Here is a 27,802-nt window from a genome sequence, read left to right as displayed (position 1 = left end):
GCATAAGGCTCCGTATAATGTGAATACAGAAACAAAAAAAAAAATTCGACCTCTACATGCGAGAAAAACGAAATTTTACTTTTTTTCAAATTTATGAAAACAAATACTCCAAAACATTTTATTTTTCCCCACTTCATTTGTACTTGAGTAGATACATATGCTAGTATGCATACCTAAGGCTTATTTGAATTTCTTTCGCTTGCCGCTAAGAAATAGATTTTATCTTCATTAAAATATTTCTGTGAAACGGCAAAGGAAAAAATATTTAGTAGTATTCCAATACTGTGGTAGGTATGGGCGATTTACCTCTAATGATTGATAGGCAATGAATGTTAATGTAAGTCATTAATTTTCAAATGTTTTAGTACTGGATTATTCATTTTCGAATAACGCCAAGTGACCCAAGATTCAACCCGTTCATTCATTTATATAAATATAAAGAAATAGTATATTAAAATAGTGAGGCCTCAATATTGAAGATCTTCGTTTTCTATAAATTACACATAAGAAAACCTAAATATCAAGTGGGTGACTAGCCTGAAATCTCTTGATGCTACTTTCGTGACCTGTTACATACTTTGATTTTTATTAAAAGACCTTGAATGGAAAGCATTTATGACATCACCGAATAAAAAAATGTTAGTCACTGTAAAATTATTTAGGCCTTTATGGTTCTCTCTCTCTCTCTCTCTCTCTCTCTCTCTCTCTCTCTCTCTCTCTCTCTCTCTCTCTCTCTCTCTTCTTCTCTTTCTCTCAGCCAATCAGAAGTCATTTTACTCCCCTTTGTTCGAAGGGAGCGCATCTTTGTGATTGGCTTGTTTTTAGAAGGTTTCAGTCGACTGCAGCATTGACTTAGTGTCGCCATGTTTGTTCGTCCTCCTTTAGGATATTATTTTGACAATGTGACTCCAAACGATGAAGGATATTGACGTTTATTATGGTGAGTTAACTGGCAAAGCTGCTAAGGAACTTAAGAATAGACACACAGAAAACAAAAGAGTGTTATGGTAACTAAGAAATTCGTGATTTGTTACAGTCAGAGGTGGCTCAGGCCGAGAGACGTGTCAGTGTTGCTTTCCCAAAGCTTCTGATGAGGAATTTTATCCGTAAGTGAGAGGACGTGATAGTATAGCCCCTGAATTTCGTGTGTTTATTAAACTACCTGTCTTTTTCTTGAATAAATGCTAGAGATTCGCATCCCAAGACTGGGCCAAAGGAGATGGCCAGTATTGAATGGGTCAAGTTGGGCATAGGCTACAGTCATGAGTGTTGTGTCGCCAGTGTATATGCTTAATTCACACTTGAAGAGCGATGCTTCACTGTAGTCTACATGGAATAAATATACTGTGAATGTAGTCCCAATTTCCAGCTGGTCTAAATTTATAAGGTCTGTCTTGTTGAGAATGCTTAGGCAATGAAGACTTTGCTCCATACTGTGTGGGCTTCACGTAGGCTACCTCGTTGCATTGAAAAAATTAAACTGAAGACAGAATATAGGCCAGCATAAGTACTTCTTGGACCAATGAGGTCCTTCAGCTGCTTGAAATGGAAATTGATAGTAAAGTTTGCAAAGGTGCAATAGGAGGAAAACCCTGCAGTTGCACTATGAACAGTTGTTAGAGAGGGTGCACAAGATGGAAGACAGAAAATATGAAAGGAGTGAAATATAGAAGAACGAAAGTTTAAGAAGCAGCCTGGCACGTGCAAAGAACTTAATACGCTCTCAGTGCACCACATGAGGTGCACTGGTTGACAGCTTTCCTCGCTGGGCTACTCTTGTTAAACACATTGCTGTTTCTCAATGTCTGTTGAAATTCGGGGGAGGGGGAGGGGTGCGGGTGGTGGACTGCTGCTGATAATGATGAGAATGGCAAGCTGATTAAGAATGTAGGATTCTGAAAAAGCTAATCCTCACCCATCCAACTTGTACTTTGAGCCAACGAGGGTGTGGGATTCCCTTGGAAGCGACGACCAAACCCAGCATCGTGCTCCTGGCAGGAAGATCGGCTGTGTAGAGAAAGTGCCATTTTATTTAAATTGATTCATTAATCAGTCAGAATCCTTAGTGGCCCTCAAACTCCAGTTAGGTAATGATGATGATTGATCATTATTGTAAACCTCGGTTTAGACAGATTTTCAAGTCAGGATGAGGTCATATTGCAAAGGTCACATTTGAAAAACTGTATTTTACCATAATTATCGATAAACCTAGGGAAGAGCTCCGCACGGTGATATTGTTTATCAATGAAGCTTTTTGGCTGAACAATATAGGAAAGGGTGGATATGATCCAGTACAGGTGTGATGACAAATTTACTGTCTTGTTTGTTTTTTCGAGGGCGGAGTTTTTCGGTAGAGTTGTCGATTTTTAAGGTAGGAGGAGGACGTATTGCATAGAGCAGATTTTTACAACAATATTTTACTGTTACCAAACTTTGAAAATATTTTTACTCAGTATTTCATGTCTTGTCTAGACGAGCCATCTACCTAAATTGGAACACTCGGTAGAGTTTGTTACCAAGTAAAAGTTAATTGGTTTTTATTGCCCAGTGAAGATGGCCATGTGCCAGCACTGGATCTTGTCCGTACCAGTAGCCGTAGGTTTTAAAATGGTCTTTGTTAACGTAAGGAAAATAAAATAATAAGGGTAAGTAGGCTTCTTTTGTAAGGTCCTGGTGCCCTTCAGCTGAAAAAATAGTTTAAGTGCGAGTTATGCCAGATATTTCATTTGATAAAGTGAATTCTGTGTTAAACATAATTCATTCTGAGTGAAGGTGGTATCTCAAGTTTACACCCACTTTTCAGCCTCTTGCCTCCATCTTGTCCAACCACACCCACTCCCTCTGTTCACTTGTCTTAAGCGCTGAATGGCTGAAAGTGGCCCAGTGCTTGGCTTAGCCTATAGCCAAATTTTCGTAATTCAAATGTTTTATTATCCAAAAAATCTGTGGAAGTTTGAATGCTGTTGACGTCATAAGGTGATTCGGTGGTTGTGGGTTTTCAAGATTATTGAAGGTAGTGATGGAAATAGATTTTTTGGGAACAAGGCATACACCAAGGATGTATCTTGGAGCCCTCTGGGTTAAATAAAAAAAATCTGATTCTCTTAAAATCGATTATTTTCATTTATCTAGACTCAATATTAAGAGATAATATATCATTTATTTGAACTGTTTCTCGAAATATGTAACTCACTCCTAATACGACAATCTGAATTATGAACGTAACTTTCCTCATTACAACAAATGATCGTTAATGCACTGATAGCCATTAGGAATAATGGAGATTTTTGGATGAAATGTTCATCTTCTGGAGATGAACATAGAACAAAATAAGGTCAATTCTATATAAGAGAAAAAGTAAAAAAAAAAAAAAAAAACACGAAGCTTCGACTTCCATTTGAAGGGCTCGGCTGGTCTTCAAGGAAGGCAAAACAGGGGAGGGGGAGGGGGAGTGAGTTCACTTGGCGACGTCCCGATCTCCAAATTTAGTTTGTGATGCCCCTCTTAAAGTCCATCACATGGGACAGAGCTTATAGTTTTCCTGAAAAAAAATTTAACGGTCTGTTTCATAACTAATCTTGTGTAGAGTGTCTTGAAGTTCATATCGACTCTCAATTTTCGCAAATGTTTAGTTTCTGGGTTATCTTACCGGATGGTCTAGGAGTGCCTCGTAGGATCTACTCGGCTAACCCCGATGAGTGACCTAGGGTAGTGACGCAGGTGTGGTAGTCTGAATCTAGTTTAGTGGATGTCAAGATCATTGTGGCCTGGGCAGTTTTGGAAGTAATGAGGCGACAGATACATAAAAAAGGTTTTCTTTAGAAGACCTATTAGATGCTTTTTATACCTTATTTGCCGTAGGGGGCTAGTTCTGTCAGTGCACCTCATTCGGTGTAGAATAAACAAATAAAGAATTTCAAGAAGGCACACCTGGGACCTGAGGTCTAGAAGGGCTGAAAGGGAAACTGACAGTAAGGAGGTTTGAAAGGTGTGACAGGAGGAAAACCTCGCAGTTGCATTAGAAAATAATTTTTAGAGAAGGTGGAAAGTCAGATGGAAGAAAGAGAATCTGAATGAAGGTAAAGTAAGAGAAATAAGAGAGGTTGCTGTTAGGGGCCTAAGGGACGCTGCAAAGACCCTTAAGTAATGCTTACCGTGAACCACGTGAGGCCCACTGATGGCAATACCCCACAAAGGGGCTCATGCGGTGTACAATAGGCATTACTTAAGGTTCTTTGTGGCGTTCCTTTGGCCCCTAACTGTAACCCCTTTACTTTTACTGTACCTTCGTTCATATTCTCTTTCTTCCGTCTTACTTTTCATCCTTTAAAAAAAATTGTTTCGACATTATTTTGACCTCTGAATGACTTCATACGGTCCTAACGGTTGTCCTTTGGCCTATATATTATATTCCATTCAATTCCATTCCATTCCTGTACCATATTGTCTTGAATTTTGGAAATGAACATATTACTGTATATTGATAATTTTCTAGTTCGTAGTAGTGTAACACATCGAGCCACCAACACTTTATCGTGAGAAGTATGGGTAAATTTACAAATTATTCTTATCAAATGCAGAGCAGTCTTGGTAAGTTTAAGTAACGAGAGTTATTTTTTTTTCTGTTTCAGAAACTTTTGCAAGTTTGTGGATCATTCTGAGATTGGAGAAGTGAGCTGTGCATTCCACTGAAACTGAATAACTAAACCACTGGTTTTCGCCCATTCCAGTATTTGCCAAGATAGTGGCAAAAGACCCCAAAACGAAGGATGTAGAGACAACCTTTAGGAAGAGGTTTTATTCCACCATGGTAAGTTGTATGCAAGAAAACTGTACAGGTCTTGCTGTAGGTGTTGCGGCTTATGTTGATTTAAATGCTGCTTGCTTGATTGGAAGTACAGTATAGTATTGCGCAGTTTTAAGGAAATATTTACACAAAATAATGCAAAGCAGCAATGTAATATTTACACAAAATGTAGCACATTTGCAAGGAAATATTTACGTATAAAATACGGCACATCTTTAAGAAACATATTTACACAAAATAATGCTCAGTTTTAAGTAAATACTTACACTATTGCACAGTTTTAAGGATATATTTACATAAAATATAGAACAGTTTTAAGGAAATATTTGTACAAAATATTGAACAGTTTTAAGGAAATATTTAAAAACTGCACAGCTGCAAGGAAATATTGCACAGTTTTAGGGAATAATTTACACAATATTGCGCAGTTTTAAAGAAATGTTTACCTAAAATATTGAACAGTTTTAAGAAAATATTTAAAAAATATATTGCACAGTTTTAAGTAAATATTTACACAATATTGCATAGTTTTGAGCAAATATTTAAACATTATTACAGAGTTTTAACTAAATATTGCAACATTGCACAGTTACAAGGAAATATTTGCTCATAAAATATTGCACAGTTTTGAGGAAATATTTATGTAAAATATTGAAAAGTTTTAAGGAAATATTTACATATTATTAAACAGATTTAAGGAAATGTTTACACAAAATTGCACAGTTGTAAGGAAATATTTACACAATGTTGCACAGTTTTAAGGAAATATTTAAACATTGCACAATTGCAAGGAAATATTGACAGAATATTGCACAATTTCAAGGAAATATTTACACAATATTCCACAGTTTTATTGAAATATTTAAACATTGCACAGTTGCTTGGAAATATTTAATCAAAATATTGCACAGTTTAAAGAACTAATGTAAAATATTGCACAGTTTTAAGGAAATATTTACTCAAAATATTGCATAGTTTTAAGGAAATATTTACACTATTGCACAGTTGCAAGCAAATATTTACAGTATTGCACAGTTGCAACAGATATTTACACAATATTGCACAGTTGCAAGAAAATATTCAGTGTTGCACAGTTGCAACAGATATTTACACTATTGCACAGTTGCAAGGAAATATACAAAATAGAACATTTTTACGCCATTAGAATTAATATGCCTGTTTTAAAACTTGAAGATTTTCGGAAGTATAGACTGATCTTATATTTCATGAGAATCTGACAGATATCATTGCTTCTCAAGTTATATACGTGCAAAAGTAAGAGCCTAGTCGAGGAGTATGTCTTTTTATCGCAACAGGTTTTAATACAAGTTCCACTCTCAAAAAAAAAAAACCTGTAATTGTACTCATTTCAAAGTTATGAAGTTTTCTTTTCAATTTTCAGATCAACTATCTTCGAGCGATAGACAATATCTCTTCACTAACGTGTCCTGTTACATCAAGCTCCCATTGATTGATTTAAAGCTACTAAGTCTGGCGTCACAACATCAAGGTTATTGACGCCGAAGCTCCCATCCTTGGACGAACGCTCGCCTTAAACAAAATAATGAGTCCAAGTAAGAAATCATAATACCCGTACTGATTTAGACCTATTGTAGACACTTTCCTTTATAATAGAGTTATTGCAGTTCTTCTCGACTTTCCTTTCACCTTGTTAGGTCTAAACATCTAAACTTCCTTGCATAGAATTGTCTCCTGTGTGTGTTTGGATTCTTCTCTGGTTGTAGATATAGATCAAGTCGATAGTGATGGTATGTGCATTTGAAATGACCTACCAAAAGAACTAGTAGTTTGAGAAGATCCATTACCTAACACTCCTTAAAGCAGCATTAGTTACCTATAAAATCAAAGTTTGCCAAAGTATAAAGCGTGGGTTTAGGTATTAAATGACCCTTAGCTAGTGACTTTTCATAATCACGGTTTTCAAAAACACTGTAAAGGCCATCTCTTCATTTGGGCACAATTCTAGACTTCTTAAAATACCAAACTTGCTGCTTAAGGATGCAAAGTTCCGAGATATTTTTGGGAGTTTTGAATCAGAATTTACATATTTTATGTAAAGTCCTCTTTCTGACAAGCTATTACAACAAGTAGCTTCACTGACATTTGAATTAAGAGACCACGTTAGTTACCGCGCCTTATGGCCAGGAAGTTTGTGGAAACTTTTATAAAAACTGAATATAAACCATTTGTCAATGAGTGTTATCAAACTAAAATGGAAAAGTTGCGTCATATATTAAAATCAGTGCGTCAAGGAATGTTTGAAGAGTGGAAGGACGTGAAGAATGGTTGGATGACCTTGACAGTTTCACCCGAGTGAGTTTCGTCAGGGAGTAAAGGGATCTAGTGGTGCTTCTCTAACTATGTGACTGGCATTCATCAAGGGTCTATTTTCATCATAAAATATATTTGACAGGCAGCTGAATTAACTTTTGCTGTGATGGCTATCGTCTTTTCTTTCCTTTTCGAGCAGAAGTTAAACGACTAGTTTGGAAATTATTTACTTCGTTCAATGTTTTGACCGTTCTGAAATAGAAATATATACATTAAAAAATCAGCATTTATCTAGTTTACGTAGAGAAAAGTTAATAAATGACAGACATAGAACACGGTCAGCAAGTAGTTTCTTATTTAGAGCAAACTTAGGTACAACCTCAGAGAGAAGCAACGTTTCCGCTTTTTTTTTTTAATCGTCAGTGAATATGAAGTTCCTCCAATATCTTTTGAAAAACTTACTGCTGAAGGGAATCAAAGTAGTTTGGTTTGTAAGCTCCACCGAGGTCGATAGTCCTCCTCCAGATAGGAAAGTTGTCGTCATCATCAATTTGCTTTTCCCTTGAAGTTGTCAGACGTGGGAGGGGTTCTCTTCACTCTCTGTTTGATGCACTTTCTAGCTGAATCCCCCCACCCCCACCCCAGTCTTGCCTATGCCCTTTGCCGTTGATTTCCTGGGTCTTTGTACGGTTGTTCTTCCTGGTACTTTCTTAGCTACTGCTCCTCTGACTAGCTGTTCCACATCTCGCCTTCTCATATGCCCCAAACCATCTGTATGTTTTACAGCTTCTGGATACCACTTGCATTTTCTTCTTCTACGGCACTTTGCCTATGAACCTTATCCTCTCAATACTCCTTAACAGTCCATTGTGCCCAAGGTAACAGAAGTCTTAACTTCTTCCAATATGGAGTCCCACCTTTATCTCTTTCCTAATTGTTCCTCAAAAATTTCGGTCATTGTGAGTCCTTACTACTTGTGTAGTTTGCGATCTTGAGCATCTCTTTGCGGCGCCATCTATAACATTAAGTACATAGTATCAAATTCACCCCCACACCTTTCCTCACAACATTTAAGTCCACTTTCTTGACTGAACTTTTCCTTTTCTGTTTTGCTAGTCATATTAAGATTTGTTCTGTTTACTTTAATTCCCATTCTCTCACCATCCCACTCTTCCTATTTTTACACATATCTACCAGCTCTTCTTTTCTCATTCTGCTCTTAACACTAGGTTACCAGCGTTCCGTAGCAGTCACCAGGGACCACCCTTCTGCACTCTTCTGTATCTTCCTCCAAAAGATAGAACAAAAGGCTCAGGGGTGACTGTGGATGGGCACCAACATTGACCGTTTATCCCTTGGAAACACCTGCCACTATCTTCATTCATTTTGGTACCCTCCACCTTCACAAAGCCTACCTGAAATTGCCTTACTATCCAGTACCTTCTCAAGACCTACAAGTACGTAGATCAATCTCTCTCTTCTTTACGTGGTGTACTTTTTCCTGCAGTTGCCCCGTCATCAAGACTGGATCAAGACTGCCTGCCGGACTCTTCTAAATAAACTACTTAATGCATCCCCTTTTCAGATATTGATGTCACTCTTCATAAACTTCTGGACCTTTTCATTTCTCTATAAGGTTTTCCCATGTTCTGACCAGCTTATCAGTGACTAGGTCACTGGCATGTTATTCCTGATGGCACTTAAAGGACTCTTTCAGTCTCTGTAATGGTACATTCTCCACTGGTCCCTCTGCCATATAGCGTAAGTTGAAGCGTATGAAGATACTTTGCAAGTCATGTTTCACGTGTGATTGCTGAGTATTAACTCTCGAGGAAGGTGAGATGGAATGGTTAAGCGTGAGATCGAGGATTTTTTAAATTGATGAGACAGTTTGGTAGATTGCTCTAGTTATCCGTCTTTCAGATTATGAAGTCTTTCTTTTCATGTCTGTTCAGTCAGTCTATAACTGTAATTTACGAAGGTACAGCCCAAATTTAGGGTCTTTTCAGTAGTTGGAATTAAAATCTTCGTGACTATAGTTGGCACAGGAGATGTAGGGTGCGTTTTCTTTAGTATGAAGATAAAGTACTATAGAATATTTCTTCAGTTCCAACTCCAGTAATCTGAGGACTAACATTGAGCGTTGCGAAAACGAGATAGCAGCGTCAGCTTAGTAAACGTCAGTTAATTAATTACGATTCTCTCTCTCTCTCTCTCTCTCTCTCTCTCTCTCTCTCTCTCTCTCTCTCTCTCTGACTAGAGAGAGGTCTGTGGTTGGTGCACCCTTCACAGAAGCATGGTTTAGGTATTTTTCCTCGTATACTGAGATGGAGTGGTAGTAGTGGTCAGTTTATTTACTATAGCGAGGGTATTACGGATATAACATCAAAAGACATATGCAGTTAATGCAGAAAATATTTCATAAATCTCTTGCAAGGACATATCGCCCTCGTAGGGAGTAGTGCTTTCGGTGCACCTCGTGCATGTAGGTATTAAGGTTCTTTGTGGCGTCCCTTCGACCCCCAGCTGCAACCCCTTTCATTCTTTTTTATATTATCTGTTCATTTTCTCTTTCTTCCATTTTCATTTCCACCCTCTCCTAACAATTTTTTAGTAGTGCAACTGCAATGTTTTCCTCCTGTTAACCTTTCAATCTTATTTACTGTGAATTTCCGTTCCAGCGTTGACTGACGTCATAGGTCCCAGCGCTAGGCTTTTGGTCAAAATTGTTTTCTAAGGATAAATCACGGAAGGCATAATTATATTGAAGGGGATGGACGGACACAGACCGAAGGAGCCAGGGCGTTTTTATCATTAGCTTTTCCTGAAGGCTGTTTTTATCTGCATGTAAACTTAATGGATTAGTTTTTGGTATCTTAAAGCTTGAGGTTTGTTCATTTTTCGTGACTCTTAAGTCTTAAGGTTTGTGTTATTTATTAAACCTAAAATTAATCATAGTTTGAGATAAACTTGCAATTTAGTATTTTCATGGGTTGGCAAGTTGTCCCTACTTTTGATTTAATTATGCAGAGTACCATCGTAACAGTTAATTTATCTTGACCATACTCCATTTAACTGGAGAAATGCAGAAAAGTCATTATAATGCAATAAATTCTTGGAAATAATTGGAAATCACTTTTCCTGAATTAAAAAAAGTTATCAGTTTCAATGAGCGTTATTTGACGAAGGTATGATGGGAATAGAAACTGCTTTTTGAGGACATGCTCTCAAAGGTGAATTCGTCCTTCCTCTCTCTCTCTCTCTGCATCTCCATCTCCATCTTCATCTACGTTTAGCGTAGGAGTAGAAGTAGTCGTTTTGAAACGAATACATTTTGCGCCGATATAGTATGAGTCGAAAAGCTGCCCAACTTTAAATTATCCTGGGAAAAATTTTCATTTTTGTTAAGTCGTGTTCGATATAAATTCCCGGTATCTATTTAGCAACCTGACTTTTTATTATTAATCAGTGCTTATCCCTTCCCTACGTGTAGTTATGCTTGGTATGTTTTGCTGTAGGGGAGCTTCAATGTTTTGGAACTTCAAATATTATACAGGAGGTATTTATGTATTAGTATTTGGTATTGCTGCCTTTCCTGCGGATTGACTCTTATTTCTCATTAAGTAGCACCCACACAGTCTCTTTGAAATTCAAATACCAACATTTAGCACAAATTAAATTACACTGACGTGAATAATCTCATGTATATTCGAGGTACTGCTTCCTAACTTCCTCATTGGCTGATAAATGCTATACTATCATATTTTTGGTAGCTTGTAACCATTCTGTAATGTAAGAGGCAATGTGAATACTTTTAAAGTACTAATAATTCTTAGTGATGAAAGTAAAATTCTCAATTGTGTAATATCTGAGGTAAACCAAACTTGAAGCAGGAACTTTATATAGCTGGAATATTGATAAAGGGAATAAGTTTGAGATGAACAACATTGGATTCATTTCAGGAAAGGAGGACTGAGAAGCTCACAGGAAAGGGGAAGTATATCACCAGATGGTCTTGGAGGCGATTTTACACCCGTGGTAGCCCATCAGAAATCACACTGTGCGGACTATCTCCAAGAGAAAATATATAGCGTCAATTGCCAACTAAAGCCCTTTTCACACGAGGGGCAAATGCACGGCGGGTAGACACTGTTACCAATTTTGTGGGTGAATGGCGATAACGAGTGTAGATGACTTCGTGGACGAGGAAACCACGGGCAAACCATCGAAGTGCCCGTGCCACGTTGTTGAGGGAATGGATGGGGGTTGGACTAGGGACCACGTTGCCTGACTGCACTCTGCCCGGCTTGTGGTCCAAGTCAGTATGCCTGTGCCTACACCCTGCCTTGAACTGTGTGATCTGGCAACGCTGTTTAAAAGCCAGATAATCACGGGCATTGAGCGCCCGTCGTGTCTCTTTCCCCCTTGCGTGGAAGGGGCATAAGGCAAGGGGGGTTTGTTTCAAAATGGGACGGAGAAAGTTCAAGCACTTCGAAACCACGTCGTAATGTGTGATTCGAGGTTACTTTATGAATCTGCAATAAATCTGTGTAACAATGCATTGAATTTTTTTGATGTAGGAAGTCGATAAGCAAAACTAAATCTGGGAATTGAAATATTGAGGAACATGTCAGGTAATTTATTATACAAAATTAAGTTACAAGAGAACTTTACAATAAAAACTTATGAAACAAAATGTACACAACTAACACAAAAAAAGGCCTAGTTTTAAAACTTCAATGTCTCTTAAATAAGCTAAAAAAATCTAAAAAAACATTTTTTGTTCAGCTTCCATAACCACATCTCAAACTAAAATGGCTACAGCAGAGACTGCCGCCACAAAAAAAAAAAAAATTAATTTGAGGCGTCCAGAAATTTTTAATTACTGCCCTGGATTACCAGCCACTATATATAGGTGAACAATTGATGTTCCACCAGTCCTCTGGCCAGTCTTGAGGTGCATTTGGCGCTTATGGTCCTTGATGTTCCACCAGTCCTCTGGCCAATCTTGCCCATTGGCGTTTATGGTCCTTGAAGTTCCACCAGTCCTCTGGCCAATCTTGCCCATTGGCGCTACGGCCCTATTCTCTGTAATAAAGAAAAACTCAATATAAGACTGAGGAACAAATAAGTTCTATCAAGATCAATATAGACCCTTTTCTTTTGCATTCTACCTTGTTTCGAAATATTTAAAATCTTTTCGTGGACAAGTTTCACGCATGAACAATGAAAATAGTCCTCATTCCAGCCCTTCAATTTATTTCGAAACAGCGTATCAAAACTGAACACACAAGAAAAGGGCTTACTTCTCCTCAGCCAATTCCCAGTAATGAAATAATACTTCTACTGGGTATTACAATATTGGCAACCTACTCTTCCTCGGAATATTAATGAAATGTGTAAGGGGCTCATTCCAGCTTTATCTACGTTTCGGCAACAGCTAATATATATCGAAAAGTATTTTTAATAAACTGACAGCATTTTATGACAGACTGGCTTAATATTTATTTCAAAACTAACATTGAGTTCATTATTTAGCCTACTGATTCTCTTCATTCCCGCATCTAAAGATTTGCAATTTTTCCATTTTACTCAGCGTTCGGTATCTTGAAAAGAATTTAAGACCTAACTGTGACTATCATTTCACATGAAGGAATTCAAGGCATCTGTGCCCAAGATATAAATCGCACAGACAAGAAATCTTAGTTGACAGGGATTTTCACTAACTGGAATCGAAACCAAATACCGACGTTGTAATTTGTATGCATTTCAGTGGTACTCAAAAGATATTTCAAAATTATCTGAATTTCAACCTTCCTGTTAACAAAAAAATAAAATTACAGTTTCAAGATTACCTTAAAAATCCCTTATTTCAAAACTCCCTTAAAGATTCCTTGTCAGTTCAAAATTACCATTAAATGGCCCTTGCTATGTCAATGGTTTCTTTAAAAAGCCCCTGCCATTGCAAAGGTTCCCTTAAAAAGCCCTCACGATTCAGAAATTCTTTTAAAATTCTGTTAGTTCAAAAGCTCCATTAAAAATCCCTTGTCAGTTCAAAAGTTCCTTAAAATCCCTTGTCAGCTCAAAAGTTACCTTAAAATCCCTTGCCAGCTCAAAAGTTCCCTTAAAATCCCTTGTCAGCTCAAAAGTTCCCTTAACATCCCTTGTCAGCTCAAACGTTCCCTTAACATCCCTTGTCAGCTCAAACGTTCCCTTAACATCCCTTGTCAGCTCAAACGTTCCCTTAACATCCCTTGTTAGCTCAAAAATTCCCTTAAAAACCCTTGTTAGTTCAAAAGTTCCTTTAAAATCCCTGTCAGCTCAAAAGTTCCATTAAAAATCCTTTCTCAGTCCGAAAGTTCCATCAAAAGTCCCTTGTCAGTTCAAAAGTGCCATTAAAAATCCCTCGTCAGTTGAAGTTATATAAAAAATCCCTTGTCAGTTCAAAAGTTCTCTTAAAAACCCTCGTCGGTTCAAAAGTTCCATAAAAAATCCCTTGGGATTGTCAGTTCAAAAGTTCCCTTAAAATCTTGGCACCTAAAAAGTTCCTTTAAAATCTCTTGTCAGTTCAAAATTCCCTTAAAATGCCATTGCAATTTCCCTTAAAGATCCCTTTCAATTTTAAATGTTCCCTTAAGAATACCATACAATTTAAGAGTTGACTATTCAAGAAACTGAAATTTCGAAGGTTACCTTTAAAAACCCCTTGCAGTCTCAAATTTCCCTTAAAAAGCCCAAGCAATTTCAATGGTTCCCTTAAAACGCCCTGCAAAAAACGTTTTGTAATTCCAGTGGTTCCCTTAAAACCCTTTGCAATCTCAAAGGTTCAATTAAAATTTCCCTGCATTTAAAAAAAAGTACCTTTGAAATCACTTGAAATTTCAGATTACCTTGGAAAAAAAAGTGAATATTTTCTGCAAATCCCTTGGAATCTCTTTGGTTCGCTTAAAAATCCCTGGAAATTTAAATGAGTCCCTTAAGAAGCCCTTGCAGTTTCAATGGTTCCCTTAAGTCTCTATTGCAGTTTCCGAAATCTACTATGAATCCACTTTCAAATTTCAAATGTTCCCTTTAAAATCCCCAGCAATTTCAAAAGCTAAAACTCCCTTGTAATTTCAGAAATCAATTAAAAATCCTTGCAATTTCAAAAAGCAACTAGAGATTCCTTACAATTTAAAATGTCCATATAACAAAACTTGCAATTGCAAATATCCCAATAAAAATCATTAGCAGCTGCAAATATTCCAGCGAAACCCCTTGCTAAATTAAAGTCTGCTGTGAAAAAAGTGTCGAAATTTCAAGCACTAACTAAAAAGCACTCTAAAATCGACCATAGACACTAAGAACGCTATTTATATATAAATAAAAGTTTTTCATTGCTAAACAATTTTCAACCACACAGCAGTACAGAACTCACGTAGGTAACAATCTGAACACAAGAGTGGAGGCATAAGTGTAGGCTAACGCTTCTGTCATCTACACAAGAAGGTACTAAACAGACAGCTTGGTACATGGTTTTCCTTCATTCATCACGGCCTACGTTTCGAGATCCTCGTCTCATCCTGAGAGCTAAAAGTATACAGTGGAAAATATACAAATACAGCAAGAAATGTTAGTATGTATGTACAAATAAATGATAAAGTAAAACATCAATACAAAAGGTAAACCTAAATTGTTAACATATCTTGCTGTATTTGTATACTGTATTTTACTTTGTACTTTTAGCCCTGAGGATGAGACAAGGATCTCGAAACGTAGGTCGTGATGATTAAAGGAAAACCATGTACCAAGCTGTCTGCTTTAGTGTCTTCTTATGTATTTTGCCGAGGAATATCCTTGCTCTCACACCAATGTGTTCTATCAGCTACAGGCATCAGAGAGAGAGAGAGGGGGGAGGGGGGGGCGGGTAAGCATATAATGGGCATCAAACAGCTGTGGTTGCCTAATACAATTTGCACTCTTTGCCTAACTTTAGGTATCAAAACGCCAAGTACCCGGTAGTGCCGTCAGTGCACCTCGTGCGGTGCACTGTAGGCATTACTTAAGGTTCTTTGAAGCGTCCTTTCGGCCCCTAACTGCAGCCTCTTTCATTCCTATTACTGTACCTCCATTCATATTCTCTTTCTTCCATCTTGCTATCCACCCTCTCCTAACAATGGTTTCATAATGCAACTGCGAGGTTTTCCTCCTGTTGCACCTTTCAGACCATTCTACTCTCAATTTCCTTTTCAGCGCTGAATGACCTCTGGGTCCCAGTGCTTGGCCTTTTGGCCAAATTTCGATATTGTATTCTAGTCTCTAAAACGCCAAGTATAATTCAGGACCTTCGCTTCGACGAAGATGTAATTGAACGAAATATCTTGCCCAGTTTACAGTAAGCTGTTGATAGTTTCATTAGCTCATGAAACTCAACTTGTTGGAAGTATTTGAAAATATTCACAAGAAAATACAGCAATGGCTTCTTCCTATACAGTAGAATTTAACGGAGCACTTTTAAACAGCTAATTTCCCACGTCTGCTTCACAACACACATTAGGACATACTAAAGCCAGTCTTACAGATACACAAGTCATAGGCTAACAGCAGCAGTATAATGATTAAAGCTGACCGCACGTAGCTACTTTGTATAATATTTTATTATGCAAATATAGACCAACACTAGAAACCCTCTGAAAGACCGTTAATGATATCGATCAGCCATATTAACCAGACTAGATGTTCATTTCTAGACTCAATTTGTGCTTAACCGAAAAAGTAGTTACTGAAAGTGCGTCTACATCCAGTTAGCTACTGCAGTGGTACTAAAGATAAGGCTCCTGTCAGTCAAGGTAGACGCAGTTGCGCTTGGCCTGTACTTGAATGGGTGACCCATAATGAATGCCAGACAGAAACACTTCCACTTGAAACTAAGAGCACCTGCAAAAAATTAACGCCCAGGAACTTGCAACAAACATCAGGAGTGCGGTGTACGAGGCAATCGGACCCAATTTAGCTCGAGAAGCCAGCGTGGACAAGGATGGGCAGAGGCAGTCAAGACAGCAGAATAAGTTACAGTAGTACTAAAGTTTCTGAAAATGCTGAAATATACTTCAAGGCTTACGAGTGATTTGATGTCTTAATTTATACTAAACGCTGCATACGCGCTGAGGAATATTGAGAGAGCAAAAATTGGAATGAAAAGTGAGAAACTTACAATTACTGAATAGCAGACTACCGTGTTTTCGAAGGTTAAACTTTTCCACATTTGTTTACATAATTTTCCTACAATTCCCTCCTCCAAACATTGGACCCCCGCCCTCTCTCTCTCTCTCTCTCTCTCTCTCTCTCTCTCTCTCTCTCTCTCTCTCTCTCTCTCTCTCTCTCTCTCTCTCTCTCTCTCAGAAATTTGCATATTATAAACCTATCATCGAAAAGAGAATTTCAGAGGTTCTACAACTATGAAAAATATTAAAGCTTTTAGACTTAACCTCATTTGAAACCTCGTACCATAGGTCTACCCCGTGCTTTCTTTCCTCTCTTGAATGAAAATCACTAGACCTATAGCATGCGCCTACGTCATTCTTGGATTCTGCATCTGAACTTCATATTATAGCAGGTCTTAACAACAAACATTCAGCACTGCAAAATGTACATTAACAGGAGCAAGAGACACTATTGTATCTGATTTCACGTATCGATAAAATATAATTCCCCTGAAACGCTTCAAATTTGGTATGATTTGTTAGATGTTAAAGCTACGAGAAAAAGTATCAGGTTTCCCCATATTTAGACACTTTCTAAAACAAACAACGAAGTCGTCGTTAAGTCATTTTAAAAGCATAATGATAATCTGTGGAAATAAAACACAACCACATTCTTACCAGTATGGTCTCAAAGCTTTCTGTAGCTGAAGGCGTCTGAGATAATCCTTGGAGTTTTGGCAACCCTTCTCTTGTGTTCGTCCCCTTTGCTGCTATGTTTACCTGAAAAAAAAAAACTCTGTCAAAAGAGAAAAGCCTTACTATAAAAATTATCGTTCACCGTTAAGCACATTCCTCATGATACAATTGACTTGGGTAAAAAAGAAAAATACTCTTCCCAAGATTTAAATACAGTACACATCAGGGCGCTCGCAAATGTTGTTGGAATATGACCGGATATGCAATATTTCCCAATATTAAATGTACGACAAATCACACAACAGGAATTTCTTGAAAATTCATGCAGATCGAAGTTCGTAACCTACAGCCTGTAGACAAAAGACTGCCATCCCGCTCATTTGGAGAGAGCGAACCCAGAAATTGGAATACAAAGTGAGAAACTTCTAATTACTGAATAGCAGACTACCATGATTTTGAAGGCTAAAAAACTTTTTCACATTTAGTTACGTACGTTTTCCGACGCTTCCCTCTTCCAAACACTGGACACCCCTGCCCTCTCTCCCTCCCTTTTAAATAAATCTCTCAAATGAAGATCACTAGACCTATAGCATGCGCCTATGTCATTCTTAGATTCTCCATCTGAACTTCATATTACAGCAAGTCTTAACAGTTGAAACATTCAGTACTGCAAAATGTACATTAACAGCAGCAAGAGAGAACATTATTGTATCTGATTTCACGTGTCGACAAAATATAATTCTCCTGAAACGCTTCAAATTTAGTATGATTTGTCAGATGATCAAGCGAAGAGAAAGAGTATCAGGTGTCCCCATATTTAAAGTCTTTCTAAAACAAACGACGAAGTCGTCGTTAAGTCGTTTTAAAAGCATAATGGTGATCATCTGTGGAAATAACACACAACCACATTCTTACCAGCATGGCCTCAAAGCTTTCTGTAGCTGAAGGCGTCTGAGCTAATCCTTGGAGTTTTTGGCACATTTTCTCTTGTGTTCGTCCCCTTTGCTGCTATGTTTACCTAAAAAAAAAAATTGGTCAAGTGAGAAAAGCCTAAACTATAAAAATTATTGTTCACCATTAAGTACATCCCAATGGCAATTGACTTGGGTAAAAAAAAAATACTCATCTCAAGATTTGAATACAGGGCAGACCAGTGCACACGCAAATGTTGCTGAAATATGACTGTATATGCAATATTTGCCAATATTAAATGTATGATAAATCACAATTCAACAACAGGAATTTCTTTTCAATTCATGCAGATCGAAGTTCGTAGCCTACAGCCTGTGGCCAAAGACTGCTATCCCGCTCATTTGGGGAGAGAGAGAGAGAGTAGTTGTTAATCACAGCTGGTTCATATCGAAAAGACTCAATTACACAAGAATGGAGACGACGACTTGCCGCGTCTTGGACGTGAATTTTGATTTGTGTGAAAAAAATACAGAAAAATATTCCACGATCCCTTTTACTTTGTGATTACATGTGAAACTAACATAAGCAATCCCTTCTCGAGACCGTGTGAATATGAAGAACATTTGTTGGTTTTGTGAATAGTGAAGACTGTTCATCGCTAGAGTGAATCGAAACGAGGGTATGTCAAGAAGAAACCGAACAATAACTCCCGTACACTCGATTCAAATGCATGCAACCGTTACTCATTTTCTATCACAAATTCAGCAACATTGGGTTTGGTCATATTGGGGTGAACAGTGCCTTAGGAACGTACTTTTGTACGTAAATCAATCACACTTCAGTCTGAAGGAGGTTTTCATAATACGAAAACGCTTAGTATTTCGTGAAACTCCCAGTCATAGGTACAAAGGTCTAACCATTAATGTTGTCTAAGCTAACCGTTTTGTGTTGCCCAATATTGTCTAGTCAACGTTTTTACTCAAAACGTGGAAATCGAGTTTAAAATATATCAATACTTCATAATATACTGGCATACAGTCCATTTCATTGGCTCGTTTGTGACTATGTTTGGATATTTTCCTTTTATTCATAAAGTCTTATCATTCGTTTCTACAGCACGAAATTCCACCACAAGAATTACCCTCTCTCTTTAAATATATAATTTGCTTTATCCAGTGTATTCCATACGAGTCAGTAAAAATATCTAATTACAGTGAAAAACTCATTAGTCAAAAAAAATAACATTGCTATTTCGATACGTGTCCCAGCGAGTATTGAATGTAAAGAAAACGGTTAAAGTTATGGTTAAAGAAAACTAGTTTAGATAGTAAACTAAGTTCGAAAGCAAACTTCATGATTCAAGTTAATTTTTAGGAATCAATGAAGCTAAGTTATTGCAATTATATATTCGAACAGTTATGTATTCTATAAAATATTTGCCGAGGAAAAAAGTTACTGTAGATTTAATATCACTTTAATTTTCACATCCATTCTCTTGTTAAAATCGAATGTGATATGTTCATGTCGATAGTCAGTGGTTCTACATTTTGCAGATATTGTATTATTGCTGCCATTAAATAACTACAGAAACCTCGCTAGCCACAAGCGCACAAAACTGTTTCACAAATTTAACAGACCTCGTATGTCATCTTTCCAAAGCAAGAAACTGGTTTCCAACTTCCCTTGGTCAAAAGCGAAACTTTGAAAAGTTTTTAAAAGTTTCTCACGCACATACTCATTGTCTTACGCCATACCATATGTAAGTAGTGTATGCAGCATCGTCAAGTTACAATCTATTCCAGCGAGTATAGGTACAATCTATTCCAGCGAGTATAGGTACAAGAGTTAATGAATTTTACTGCCTAGTTATGTTTGCCACAGACACAAAGGGAGGTTATTCTGTTCACTCTTGTTGGCATGCAGAATATTTCAGCTTTGTTTGGCCTTGAAATTCAGTTTAGAGAATGATCCATGTATAGCTCTAGCTTGTCTTCTGTTAGTCTAGAAGAAGTTCTGGACAAGTTCAATAAACCTAGTTTGCACCCATTAACTAAACTCGAATTTTTTTCTTCTAAAAGCTTTAAGACTAAAAACACAAGCTAACTTCTGTGAACTATGGGCAGTTCAGCTCTAGCGTCCAGCAGTGCAAATAACGTACATAAAACCTTAAAACCTTCTATGTCTGGGAAGTTAACAAGCCTTGCCGACTAATGGACAGTATTTAAGACTACCTGGTTGGACCCAAGTATTTTCCTTCTGGTATCACTCCAAGTTTTGATCAGCTTTCCACAAAACGTATTCTACAATAGGTTATTTTAAAAGCCTGAAGGCTTCCTCTAAGTCTCTTAAAAAAATTTTAAGTATTTGAAAGTCAGCAATGGAGGCAAGAATGTACACGTAGAAAATATACCCCTGGGCCGTATTTTACGAAATATTAAAATATGCTAAAAAATAAAAGGCAATGCCTGAAGATATACCTCAAATAATAATTCTAAATCAGCATTCCCTATTTGAGAGCACCAAGGGATTATTTAACAAGAGTAACACACACGAAGTCAAATTCAGATGGAACTGACTATCCAAGCTATCACAATGAATTATATACTTCATACAGATCTGGTTTCATTCTGCTATATGGAACCCAAATGCATGAATTAATATGTAATTCTTGTATTTCATGTATTTCTTGTATTTCATGTATTTCATGCCTCATTACACTCCACCTGTTTACCAAAATTAATTTTCTCAAATAGTTCATAGACGCTTATAAGTTCATTGAAGCTCCAATGTTAATCTTTCAGAATTGTTCATTAATATTAATACTCTAGTACTCATTAGAAGTGTATTAAGTATGTCACTTCAAACCTTGGGTGACTAATTCAAAGACTTCAAAATAACTGATGCACCACGGATTACCCTAGAATCACTACATTAGCTTTTCACATTTCCACTAGGCGCTATTATTTCAGCTTGGGAGAAAATTTCACTAGTATAGCTATAAAGGAATTAAAATCCCAGAAAATAAAAAAGATTGACATGAGTGACCTCACTTAACTGCATTAAACACTAAGTCCTACTAATACATAGAAGTTGCATCGTTTCAACTTCCACATCGAAGTTTAACAATGCAACGCCTTCCATCAAGGAGCAAAGTAACTGAAAAACAAGTTTCCACCCACAATTTATGCCAAGGTCAAGAAAATAATTGAATAAGAAGATTTTTTATTCAGTCCTTTGTAACAATTCAGTGAATAATAAAATTCACGATTAAATTGTTTTATGAAAGATTATCAATAAATTTTAACATTTGCGTTGAAAGACTCGCACACAAACTGTTCAGAATTTCAAAAGTTATTAACTTTTGCATATACAATTTGATATAATTGCAATTTTTACTTTTGCTTATCTACAATTCACTGAACGTATTTGGGATATAATTGTGAGCGAGAGACTTAATCAGTTACTTCACAGCAGATACGAAAGAAAATTACATTTTCTGTTGGAACTGTCCTCAGAAGGTTGCTGCGTCGTCTTGGGGGAATTCTTCTCTACCACCTCTCAAGATTAACCAAATTAGTTCTTTAGCCCTCATTCTAGTCCTGGAAAAGAAACCGATCAGTTAGTATGCTACAAAAACTTCACCTTTTATTTTTGCATATTACCAGGCCAGTCAATAGACCACTTACAACCGAATTTAATTTTTAAGATTTCTAAATGCTAAAAGAAAAATTGAAGCCTAGAAGAAACCCTTTTGAGGCAAAAGTTTATCAAGTGATTGTCCAGAAAGTGGTTACTATCAACCTTGACACTTGTTACAATCTTGAACCCCCAGAGATATTTTAAAGCCATACCCTCAAGGTTAACTCAGATTTTAGCTTCATCGGTTGACAAAACTTTTGAAAAACATTTGCTATCCATTTCTTATTTGCATTCCATCAGTTTCAAGCAGGAATTAGTTGCCTATGATTTCCAAGTTTCAAAACTGCATTATCTACTAAGAATCACTAAAGTTTTTCGTTACTTAATCCATATATTATGAACTTCGATCCATGACCCACTTAAAATTTCATTAGGGCCTGCTAGGACCATATCTATAATCCCTATCATTTTTAAGTGACAAAAAATCTATGATGAAACCTGCAATACCAGGAACTTCCTAAATCTGAGATATTAAAAGATGTCCATACTTTGAAAAATACTTTCAATGTGCTGCTTTTTTTTCTTTTACGTACTTACAGGGGAGAACTAGTGGTTTGCCCTTAACATACTGGTGTATTAACTATTCCTTTTCCAGATTAATGTTAACTACAGTAATGAATACTTGGAGGCTACACTGACAAATTTAGAAAAGGGACGTGTCGCTTCTTCAAACTATCACTGCTTTATATAAGCCCTCTTGTAAATTTCAGTGCGAGAAAAAGCGAATTAGTCACTAACCAACAAAACTTCATACCTAAAGTTTCTCATCAACTTTTTCATCACGCAGTATGTTCCTAGTTTAAGACCAGAATCCCCAGTGTGTGTGATGACTAATATCATACGGTTTAGCTGGCATGTCGGGTTAGAAATCGACGCTTCTACCAGAAAAAATTACTCCTTATGGGATTTTAAACTTAAAACTTAACATACAATTGTCTCATTTTGATAGTTACACAAGTCAATTTTTTTTAATAAGTTAGTTTTAGAATAATTTCTACATTAAGATCATTTTTGACTCATTCCTAACTTAAAGATTTATCTCGGCCAAATCTTGCTAGAGTTTATTCTTTCACGACACAATTTGTCCTTAAGTGCGTTATACTGTACCACCTACTCTTTTTCCTAACTGGCCTATAATATTCGTTTCACCAAAGAGGCTATAGTCACAAAGTAATTGGAACTGCTTAGCATTTAACTCTTAATTATTTACAAATCAAATTAACGTATTCACTGCAGCAAAACATTTCATAACTCAAGGAACCTACCCTACCGTATGTAAAATTTCACTAAACGTTAAGGTTTCACTTCGGCCTATACCTGAAGTGGGTGGGGAGGAAGAGCTCTCCTATCTCATATTTGCTAAACATAGCTACATACGGTGCTAAACATAGCTACAGTACATGCGGTTTGTAGTGATAGGGTGGTTAACACGTACCCCTAGTACACACGAGACAGGCTTGGTTGTTCTTAGCGATATGCATGGGCCCAGAACTACAAATTTCAGTTATATTCAGCGCCTCATAACTATGCAAAACCTTAAAAGAAAAACAGTCGCAGCACACTTCGGGGACGGAGTGTATTTTCCAGATACTTAGATTAAATACAGTACTTCCAACGCCATTAGCCCAAGGAAAGAACTTCCTGGTGTTTTACATTGGTTAGCTTTTTCTGTATTAATAAAAAGACCTTTTATCACAAATTATAAAAAACCATCCGCTGCAATGTTAAATATAGATGCTCTACATAAAATCCTTCGACCTCCTGACGTTCGCTACCTCTTTGATATTAAAGTTACTTCACATCTGTACTCTGTAACAATTAACATCAGCAACCCCCGGTTCTCCAGAGTTGTGAATTATTAATTTTCTTAGACAAATACCATACAAATACCTGCCCCAGGCTCCGATAACCCATACATTCTTTCAGACCCATTAGCACTTAGGATTTTTCTCACTACCATATACTGATATCATCCAACTAAGATACGCTTGCAAATAGTTCTGGATCATTTGATGAAAACTATCACTATCACGCCACATAACTAGCTCTCACAAAGCAGTAGCAGTTTTCCAACACGTTTTGTGTTCAGGTTACTGTGGTAAAAAAAAAAATGAATCCGCGCACTCAATGATACTCATCTAGGCCTACGTCTGTTCAAATAGACACCCACTTCATTCCAAACTTTCCCAGAAAACCCGACCCACTGTCTTACCGTTTCATGTCACTAAATTAAAGTTTCAAAAATAATTTTAAACTTCACATTTGTGACTTCCATTAAATTGCCGTGGGCCAGCATTGGTCTACCTCACGTTGCCCTTTAAAATGAGGTGCAGCAGAGCTGCCAGCAAGGTAAGTTACAATTCCATCCTCTACTTCAATGAAAACGGGCTCTGAAAACTGCCATCTAAACGCGCCACATACCACTGCATTGACCCTCAGGATACAAGCAATCTATCCGATGGCTTCCTTTAAAATCCACACTTTCTTTTGAACTTTATTTAATCACTTATTTTCGCCTCAATCTAATGGCTAGTGGAAGATTTTTGCAGTTATAGGTAACGCGCTTAATTCATTACTGGCTGTAAGCCTTAAAGCAGATTTAACCTACATAAGCATCCAATAATCATTTACTTTCTACAGATTCCATTAAGCAGGACAACAACAATTCATTAGATTTAATTCGCTCTTTGTGAGCTACAAGGCTATCTGAAACACACCGCTTAAATAGTTCGATAATCCATATTGCATGCAAGAAAAATATTGACAGGCTAACTCACGTAAAAAGTTCAATCCTAATTTTGAGGACGTCCGAACGTATGCTGAGCTAATCTACATGCATTCGAAAATCATTCAAAGATAAGTTCCATAGGAATTAACGCAATTATTTAAGAAAAACCAGAAGTTGAACTTTCCATAAAAGGGTTAACGAAGGGCGCAAAGTTCAACACTATGAACATTAGTTCGAAGATAGAAAAAAACAGGTTTCACGCAAGATTACATGAAATCACTAGTCATTCAGGGCTTCATGGCTTGACGGCGGACAAATTTTGGGGAACCACGCAGTCGACGTTACGATTTTAAAACTGCCTTAGATACAAAATTTGGCTCTGTCACCACCTTGAGAGAACCACAGTTCAACGTAACCTCGTACAAAACACTAACGTGTCTCTCCAACAATCTGGTATTTTAAACACCAGACATTACTCCCTTAACCTTTATACAAATATATGGAAAGTTATCTGGGGTTACTGGTTAATGTCCGCACTATGTCCTTTCAGTACGCACTACCAATTCCTTCAGAAAGAGTCATGAATTCCGCAAAAACTTATGCCAACCCCACCCCCACCCCCAACCACCAACTCAATTCTTGTTACACGTATGGTAAACAGTTTTTTGAGAGCGTTTACTATATATAGGAACAGGATATGGAAGTTACTCGAAACTAAATGGCAACGGCTAAACTAAAGATCACGATAATTTTATAAATCGAGGACCACAATGACGAAAATATAGAAATTCGTAAGAAAAAATGCAAAGACCAGTTTTAATAACGAAAAGGAAAATTAAAAATGGTGAATCGGTTAATATCAATGTCTTCCCATTTTCTGTATCTCCAAATGAGTGGCTGGAACCAGCTGTCTAGAAACTGCCATTTAAACAGTCACCGTTATCTAAAAGCCAATAAGTTATTTCACGGTTATCAACTAACACATGCGATCCAATTTTGAGCACCATGAAAAATAGTGACCAATAGGGAATTTACAGTTATTGCAAGAACGTAACAATGGCGATTGCTATTAGTGCTTCGCGGTTTTATCAAGAATTAGACACTAAGTGGAACTCTTGAGGTAACAGCAGCCTGGTAATACACGCTAGTATCAAGTAGCCTTCTAACTTAACATTCCATCAGTATATACTGATGATCCAATATTAGCCACTACCTTAAATTTAATTACAAAACCAACTATATAACCGCAACACCCGTAGAAAGTTGGTTCACCACCCAAATGTCTTTCAGGTTAAGTTCAGTGAAAAGTTATGAACTAAATCATTACTAGTAACCACACTGCAGCAAATCTGGGTTATGAATATCTACTAACCCGTTTCCTGAAATCCAATTACATAAGTTCGACAAAAACAACCACGAGGAAATGATCTTAAAGCACTTGGGTTTACACTTTGAAAAAGAAACAGGATAATTTAAGCCTAATAATAGCATTAGATCAATTTGCTATCAATATAATGTAGGCTTAGCGTAAAGGTATTAGGTCTGTTAGCTTTCAGAAAGAGGTCAGCTAATTCAACTTGACCTTTACCCGTACACGCGAACGATAAAAGCTACATTTGTCCATATGTCTTCCCTAACTTCCTAACGGTTTCAAAACAACCAAAAACTAGAATAAAAGTACATCTTACCTCTAATCCAAAATACGACGAATTTCCTTTTTACAGTAACAGTCAACACGAACAGCAGATAAAGATACACTAAACTGTCAACATGAACATCTTAAAGACATTTATCTTCTAACTGATCTCGGCAAGTCTTCAGCAAATCGGAGGTACCAGTGTTAAAGACGAGCCACCGGAACGGGGAAGTTGGGAAGACGCCTCCCGATCGGCTAAGAAACAAACAAGGAGTCTTTAGTACTACATAAAATCCAGTAGTCGTTACGTCACTGAGTAAAACAATGTCTGACATCTGTTGGTAAGGCAGAGAACTTAAAAAAATACGTTATATAATTTCAATGAGATAGCAGTGCAAAATTTTTATTATTAGAATATTAAACTTTTTTTACAAAAAGCCTCCATCATCCTTTTCACTCTTAAGTGTTAATTCATAACAAGCGTTTCTAAATTCAATTTAATAATTTAATTTTGTTGACAAAACATTTTTTCTGAGAAAATTTTAAATTCAACTTGTTCCATTGTCTTTACCCAGTTGTATCCACTATATATATATATATATATATATATATATATATATATATATATATATATATATATATATATATATATATATATATATATATATATATATATATAATTACATTAATATTGACTCCAGATTTGTGAGTACTGAATACAGGTTTCATTTTTTCTTTGTAAACTTTCATTCATTTTAAAATCTCTCTCTCTCTCTCTCTCTTCTTGTCACTAGGCTACATTAGAATATAAAGGTCACAATTCACAAATAGTCTTATTTAAAAAAAAATCGACGATACGGCCATCTATTGGTAGAAAATGAAACTCAAAGATAAAAAAAATATTTACACAATAAGTTGCTGTTGTAACCTAGAATAGAGATTGTAAAGTGGTTTTAGAATAAACTATTGATTTTTTTATTTCAGATACAAAACAAAATTGTTAAACGTCGTTTTAAAGTATTTTAGGTGGACACAAATTTAAAATCATCACTGACAACGAAGATTCATATTTACGGAAATTAAGACAAGAAATTTTGAATATGTGTGATCTGGGAAAACAGAGAAACATGAATAAAGAAATAGCGTCTCTCTCTCTCTCTCCCTCTCTCTCTCTCTCCTCTCTCTCTCTCTCTCTCTCTCTCTTGATTTTCAATAAAATACAGAATAAACAAGATACTTGGTGCATTGAGTATTAGTACTTTTACTACTGTATTCGTACCATTAGTAGTAGTTGTGGCAATAGTAACATGATAATATATTACAGTAGACGAAAGCAGAAACAATAGTAGACGTAAAAGGGATTATGGAGGCCTAATTGCACTGATGTCACTTAAAATCAAACTTTTTAGTTAAACGTCGGCAATTCCTCGAGATTTATCTTGGCATACATTGGAGAGAGAGAGAGACAGAGACAGAGAGAGACTGGATTGGAGGACCTGGTTAAGTAACAAAAACCTGGAAAATTTTTATCAATTAAAATAATTTTTAATGCTTGTTCTGTGGCTACGCGGGAGAATGTGCCAGTAAGTGTGGGAAAGAATGTGGGTGATTGTTGGAAGAGAATGCAAAGAATAACCGTGTGAGGGGAAAAATTGGAGAATGTGTGGGGTATAAAAGTACTTGATAAATATTTACAGAGCATTTCATGCATGGTCGATAGGCCTATGCGGACAAAGAAATCTGTAATTTCCGTGACTTACCACATGTACTTTGGTTCAAACTGTTACGAAAAATATAGATAGTGATTATAACCGTTTCAGAAGACTAAGAAACTATCACCATTATTATGA

At 36.7% G+C, this 27,802-nt stretch overlaps 2 long non-coding RNA genes across 2 annotated transcripts; one reads left to right on the top strand and one right to left on the bottom strand.

Annotated features, from left to right (window-relative positions):
* The first annotated feature begins 843 nt into the window (after positions 1-843).
* On the top strand, positions 844-11,649 carry LOC136836707 (uncharacterized). Its single transcript, XR_010852449.1, has 4 exons — positions 844-940; positions 4,632-4,810; positions 6,210-6,381; positions 11,062-11,649. It is a non-coding gene; the product is annotated as an uncharacterized lncRNA (long non-coding RNA).
* A 73-nt stretch (positions 11,650-11,722) lies between these two features.
* On the bottom strand, positions 11,723-26,185 carry LOC136836706 (uncharacterized). The gene is made up of 5 exons (XR_010852448.1): positions 26,005-26,185; positions 21,381-21,488; positions 17,893-17,995; positions 16,960-17,061; positions 11,723-12,187 (listed from the first exon to the last, which is right to left on the bottom strand). It is a non-coding gene; the product is annotated as an uncharacterized lncRNA (long non-coding RNA).
* Positions 26,186-27,802: the final 1,617 nt, after the last annotated feature.

This window comes from Macrobrachium rosenbergii, chromosome 56, assembly GCF_040412425.1.
Source record: "Macrobrachium rosenbergii isolate ZJJX-2024 chromosome 56, ASM4041242v1, whole genome shotgun sequence".
Classification (NCBI taxonomy): domain Eukaryota; kingdom Metazoa; phylum Arthropoda; class Malacostraca; order Decapoda; family Palaemonidae; genus Macrobrachium; species Macrobrachium rosenbergii.
This window is presented reverse-complemented; position numbering and strand designations above follow the sequence as displayed.